Raw genomic sequence first — 7,691 nt, forward strand, 5'->3', positions numbered from 1 at the left:
TGTCATCATGGGATTATCTATGGCATGTAGCTAGAACAATATGTACTGAAATCCGACGGAAGAATAAACCCACGGACATAGAAATAAGAAACCACAATACTGGTAGAAGCCATAACCACTCTTAATAAAAAGGGAATATGTATGTATATAACCATATGCACGGAACACGAACCCACATGTCTTTGTTTTTGCGACAAGTGTGCTAACTATTTACACCAACGTACAAACTCGATTCTTATCGTCAAATTCAAGAACTATAATTCATGTTTTTTTTTTGCAATGGTTTTGACAATTCTGTAAATAATAATATAAGGTCATCCCATAAGTTCTGTCAGATTTTATCTTTTTTTAAAATTGAATGAAAGTTAATAGTATTTTCGAATATCTAATGGAATTTAAAATCATTTTTATGTATTTGTGCACTTTTAAACTAATTAAATATTATTTTACAGAATAATAGAATTAAAATTTCTTTGATTAAACCCTTTCTAATATGGAAGTATCCAAAGAGCATTTGAGGCACATAATGCTTTATGTGTACAAAAAAGGAAACTCTGCTGCAGAAGCGACTCGAAACATACACTCAGTTTATGGGAAAGAATGCTTGAATGAAAGAACTTGCAGACGATGGTTTGCAAAATTCAGAAGTGGAGATTTCAGCCTTGAAGTTGAAGATCGAACAGGACGTCCAGTTGAGTTTGATGATAAGCTCCTTGAGGCATTACTTGTAGAAAATCCTGCATTATCAGTTAAAGAATTGGCAATAAAGCTTAGTTCAAACCATGCAACTGTTCATCGTCATCTTCAACAACTTGGAAAGGTTCCTAAACTTGGAAAATAGGTGTCTTATGAATTGTCCGAAAGCAACCGCAAATCCCGAGTTGACATCTGCTCTTCTCTCCATTCTAGTGAACTCATTTCATCCTTATTGGATAGACTTGTGACTGGTGACGATAAATGGATCTTCTATCGAAATGTTAAACGTCGTAAACAGTGGCCTGGTAAAAAGGGAAAAGCTCAACCACAACCGAGAAGGGAACTTCATAGGAAAAAGATTCTTCTCTTAATTTGGTGGGATTGCAAAGGAGTAATTCACTTTGAGTTGTTACCACCTAATGCAACAATCAATGCTCAAGTCCACTGTCAGCAATTAGAGTGTTTGAACCAAGATTGGAAGAAAAAAAACCCGCTTTACACACACGAAAAGGAGTGATGTTTCATCAGGACAGTTCGCGACCACACACTGCAAAGATCACATCACAGAGGATCGAAGAAGGTTGGGAAAAATCCTCATCCAACTTATTCTACCAACGTTGCTCCTTCAGACTACCATTTGTTCCTAAGTTTACAGAATCATTTGGGGGATATAACATTCGCAAGCCAGGAGCAGGTTGAAACTGAGATTTGAGAGTTCTTCGCTTTGAAACCAAGAGAGTTTTACACTGATGGGATTAAAAAGCTTGAAAATAGATGAAAGGAAGTCGTAGCTAATCAAAGAAAGTACATTGATGATTAAATTTCAGTTAAATATAACACTTGATCACTTGTTTTTTGAAGATGCAAAATTCGGATAGAAGTTGTGTGATGAACTGATACTATTTTATAAGCTTAAAGCTTATAAGCGATGACTGTGCAATGACTAAAGAACATAATCTAATAATGGTCATATAAGCCCCGAAAAACCTACTTTTTTCCGTCGAGAGCATATTTCCTTCAAATGTAAGCTCACAATGACATAGTAACTTATTCTCCCTATTCATTATTTTTAGGCATTAGTTTGAAATTGCATATTCTAACTCTTTTTCAAGTACATTATCCAAACTTGTATGTTGCCGCGAAATACATTCCGCTATTCACTTGTTTTAAATTGTAGGACCTGGTGTATTATCAAAGGAGAGCGGTATATCTATATACCAAATGAAAGGATTCATAAAGCATGCACTTAGAATTGCGTGTTAAAATAAGGTGTTCTTTCAAAATGAACTGTATTTTTTGAGTCTAAATCCATCTCGAAGTGTTTGTGGATTAACGGTTTGTTTTAGAGGAAAGGTTTTATGAAACTTAGTACTGGATTCTACAACTCCAATGACAGCTGTATGCAATGCTATTATCTAATATATTTAAAAATATCTTCATTATGCATATTGCAGATAACTGAAGAAATAGTATAGAGTCAATCGAATCTATTTCCGTCAACGAGTTACTTAATTCTCAACGCCCCACTGCGGTTCTTTATGAAGAATTATTATAGCTACAGATTTGGAGCAAGTCACTATATGATGCAGAGGCTTAACTGCTCAAATGTTATTTCTATAGGGTCGATGAATATCAATGTAATACCGAGACGATGTAATCGACTATTTTTTTTTTATTTAACTGTAAAGTCATTTATGGTTAGAAATAGACACGTCTATTGACTTTGTTTAAGCTCAAAGTAAATTTTGGAAAGTAATTGAATGTAGCTAACTTGTTATTCTTCTTTAGTCCCACAAAAGCTGTTATCGAGCTGACATATGATCGAAGACTTTCCAAAAATCAACAATCCTGTAATTTTAGATGCACATCTATGCACACACGTATATATATATATATATATATGTGTGTGAGTGTGTGTATATATATATATATACAAACATATACATGTATATCTATGTATATATATAATATATATATATATATATATATATATATAATATATATATATATATATATATATATATATAATATATATATATATATTATATATATATATATATATAGCTTTCACCACTTCATATCATCTTGGCATAACAGCCCTCACCGTTTGTTTTACTGTTTTGGTCTCACTGCCCTGTTTTTGTTACCACTTTCACCCTCCGCAAAACATCCCAAATTTTATTTAATTTGCTTTACTGAACTGCTTTAACGAAGTCGCATGTTGTCCTTACCTTCGAAACACAGACCAGATGAAACAAGGGACAACTGATGAAGGGAATGTTCTTTATGTTGCATGTCTCGTTTCTTTGTGTTTCTCGTTGTTCGAAAATAGTTCGTTTTCTATAGTCTTGTTTTTTCTTCTCATTCTACGTTTTTTTTTATGCCCTATACACTTATATGCATGTATATATATATATATATATATATATATATATATATATATATATATATATATATATATATATATATATATATATATATATATATATGTAGGTATGTACGTAAATGTAAGTATATATGCATATATTTATAAATCATTTATATTATTATATGATCGAACGCCACGCATCCTTTTCCATGTAAGTGTTATCTTAAAAATTACGATGCGCACTCTTATTCTATCTCTTTTCTGTCTATCTATCTCCCTCTCTTTTTCTTCTTCCTTTCTGTTTTTCTCTCCCATCCTTTCCCTATTCTTCTCCTCTCCCCTTCACTCTTCCCTCTCTCTTTCTCTCACTCTTCCTTCTTGACTCTCTCGTTATCATTATTAATTTTATTATATATATATATATATTTATTTATTGTTGTGTCTGGGTCTGGGGTGAGTCATTCTCTTTCAGTGTCTCTTATAATTTAATACACCGGTAAAATTGCCACTCATTTTCTTCTTTAGTTTTCTAAACTTTTCCCTGTGTCTTGCAACCTTTTCAACAACTATCGAAAATGTTTCAACGCAACGAAAATTTTAGAAAAATGAAGGAAACGAGTGGAAATTTTACGGGTGAGTACGTTAAATTATGAAGCACTAAAACAGAATGACTCTCCCCAGACACAACAGAATATGCTTCACCACACCAACCCACAAAGAATCTTGCAAAGGAAACGAAATATATATATATATATATATATATATATATATATATATATATTATATATATATATATATATATATATATATATATATTACATATATATATATATTTACATATATATATATTTTTACACTGGAACATTTGTACGATTATATGTATTTTCCTACCCACACTATCACAGAATAATCGTACTCTTTTTCATCCGTAAGTACTAATTTCTATATATCAAATATATATATATATATATATATACATCAGCTTTTCATTGTCCAATGTATCGTCCTGTACATAGAACGCAAATGATTCCAGGGATTTGGCTGCTAGTTTTCGCAGACTGAGAAACCACATAAAGGTTATATCTTTCGCCCGAATAAAATCATATACATATTACTAGTATATATGAAGATAATTCCTTGGAAATGAGAATGCCGAACCAATATACCAATATTCGTCTTTTTATTTATTCTAAGACACTAACAAGTTTAATGTATTTCTGTCTGATATATTTAAAAAATATTTCTTCAGTCTAAATTACCACAAAGTAACTATCTTTTAATAAGCTAATAATATTCAGTTCAATCAAAATTGTGTAACTATATATTCACTCAAGAATATCATTTGCGTATCTTTATGTATGCGTAAATATGTAAATTTTGTACGTCTGTGGAAACAAACGTGTATTTCAATACATCTGTCAACTTTCTGAATATAACACATGTTTATATCCTCCTTTCCTTATGAGATACTCTGAATATATTTGATAAATATAACATCGACAATCTATACAGACAACTATTTATATCTCATATTTTTATTTATATTCTGGTAAATAAAATAACGAAAATAGAAAATACAAAAAAAGAACTGTTAATGAACCTAAACCATATATAATTCATATCTATCTCGACAAAAAGTGATATCAATCTCTAGTTTTCGATCTTTATTTCTTCATTGAAGACAGTGAACTATTCTTGTTAGTCAGTCTTCATAAAGTGAAATCGCAAAGAGCAGGTACCTATTATCGTTGCCTATTAACATTGACAGTTCACATTAGTGGTTAGGTTATTTCTGAACTAGTCTGTGACAAGAGGTCAGCCCATGTCATAAGATCACTGAAGAAAAATCAAAGACCAATTCTTTTTTTTCCGATAGCATCATTCAAACTGATGTCCGAAACCATTTTTACACTGGAACATTTGTACGATTATATGTATTTTCCTACCTACACTATCAGAGAATCATTGTACTCTTTCTCATCCGTAAGTACTAATTTCTATATATCGAATTTCTACAGTAACACATATATAAGTATGTATTCTAATGCTAGAAATGGGATTATTATATAATACTAAAGCAGTTATTTGGTGACTTTCTCGTACTACTATAACACTGAGATTTTATAAAAAAAGACAAACTTCCGAGAGCGAAGAAAAAGCAAAATGCTTGAATGCCTCTATAACTGCCTTGCACTAATAGTTCAAATCATACCTTTCCCATAAAGACCAATATTGTATGTTTTGAACCAGATCAATTAACTCAACAGTAATTTTGTTTTTCTGACCCTAATTCAATGTAACAACTGTCTTTTACTTCTATCATGTTATGTAACCCGCGATATTACTACAAGTGGAATTCTACAGATAAACAGAATCTGTAGAGCGAGGGGCAAATTATCTTGAGATATGTAGTTGCATCCATTTATTTTTTTATAGTTCAAAATACATCAAGACCAAAAGAGCCTCACTGAGTAACGTACACGTGGCATTGCGTTTATATAAATGCGTGATATTAGTAGTACCCTTCCAGTAAAAGGATATTCGTCGGTTTCACTGAAGGAGATTACCTGATCATTGAATTAGCGAGCTGAGTATTCGACAGCCACGTGCGCGATTAAATGTAAATTTTAGGAGGAATCAGTGAGACACAGTTTGTGACAAGGTTGTATTTTAAAGTATGGACATAATTCATCGAACATGCTCCTGCACACTTTCCATCATCCACATTTCACTCATAGGCTTAAATTCACCAAATACATAAGTAAAGGATTCTTACCATAGATGTGCTGTGGGATGGAACTAGAAATCAAATGATTATGAAGAAATCTCTCATTCGACGCTGCTGCATCGAATTGCTCATTTAAACTCTTGATTTATTAGTATTATTACTAAACAGAACAATCTTCTCCTCCAATTTCATTCTGGCAGTGATTAGTTGTGAATGCATCGGCTAGTTTGCATCCGTTGATATTTCTAAATTTAGTAATACGGCTTTTATACTTACCGACTTAGTATATAACTCCATTACATTTAGAACACAGGCGCCGTAAAGGAGATATATTTGAAGCAGCTGTAATTGTCTATCTACAATGTAGGAAATTTCTGCTTAACCAGGTGGAATGATCCCAAACCAATGTAATCACATAGTCATCGTCTGTATTCTTAAAATGTAACCATAATCTAACAAAAAGTTTGTTTATTTATTTAGTTTACAACCAACAGTGAGTTACCACATGCTCGTGTTATACAGGAGTTCGTTCTTAATCACGTGCTTTCACTTTCGATAGGCGAGCTGGCAGAAACGTTAGCACGCCGGGCGAAATTCCTAGCGGTATTTCGTCTGCCGCTACGTTTTGAGTTCAAATTCCGCCGAGGTCGACTTTGCCTTTCATCCTTTCGGGGTCGATAAATTAAGTACCAGTTACGCACTGGGCTCGATATAATCGACTTAATCCGTTTGTCTGTCCTTGTTTGTCCTCTCTGTGCTTAGCTCCTTGTGGGTAGTAAAGAAATAGATATCACTGCATAGCATTTGGGTACAGTGTTCGTTACCGTTATATTCTGTCAACTCAAGCTTTGTGAAAGAAAGTAGGTAGACATTAATTGCACACAATATCGTTACGATGGACTGTTGCCGGTAATCGTTGCTATTTTCTCCATTTCACCTATTGTCATTGATTCCTTGCAGAGTTCAAGGGCGCCGCCCTACATCATTAAATGCGGAAAACATTTGCTCCTAGCATATCTTATCCGAAGTTTCCCATTTACATTTCCTCTTCAAAATACAGTTTCGATATATTGTCAGCTTTACTCTTTTACTCTTTTGCTTGTTTCAGTCATTTGACTGTCGCCATGCTGGAGCACCGCCTTTAGTAGAGCAATTCGACACCAGGACTTATTCTTTGTAAGCCTAGTACTTATTTTATTGGCCTCTTTTGCCGAACCGCTAGCTTACGAGGACGTAAACATACCAGCATCGGTTGTCAAGCGAAGGTAGGGGACAAACACAGATACACAAACACACACACACACGCATATATATATGTATGCGACGGGCTTCTTTCAGTTTCCGTCTACCAAATCCACTCACAAGGCTTTGGTCGGCCCGAGGCTATAGTAGAAGACACTTGCCCAAGGTGCCACGCAGTGGGACTTAACTCGGAACCATGTGGTTGGTAAGCAAGCTTTGGTCGGCCCGAGGCTATGGTACAAGACACTTGCCCAAGGTGCCATGCAGTGGGACTGAACCCGGAACCATGTGGTTGATAAGCAAGCTACTTACCACACAGCCCCTCCTACGCCTGTTCTCTGATAATTTGTTTACATATTGTATCTGATCGCCGGGCACAATCATATTTATGAGGTTATGTTTATATGAACTCCAAATTAATTAATTAAATATCTGTTAATTACGCAGTTGCCCTTGATGATTTCCGACAACTTTTTATGCTCTATATTCATAACCAGAATAGTGACGTTCGGTTTAATTTGTCCCGAGAGCGGGCGTGATAAGGTGATATTCTTGTTTCTTTTGTAATATTTTACTTTATATTTTTTCAAATTCTCGTTGCTGTTGCTGACGCCGACGTTAGCGTTTTGGTTATCCTCAATGTTATTGTTGATAGTA

This window comes from Octopus sinensis, linkage group LG3 (assembly GCF_006345805.1).
Source record: "Octopus sinensis linkage group LG3, ASM634580v1, whole genome shotgun sequence".
NCBI classification, from domain to species: Eukaryota; Metazoa; Mollusca; class Cephalopoda; order Octopoda; family Octopodidae; genus Octopus; species Octopus sinensis.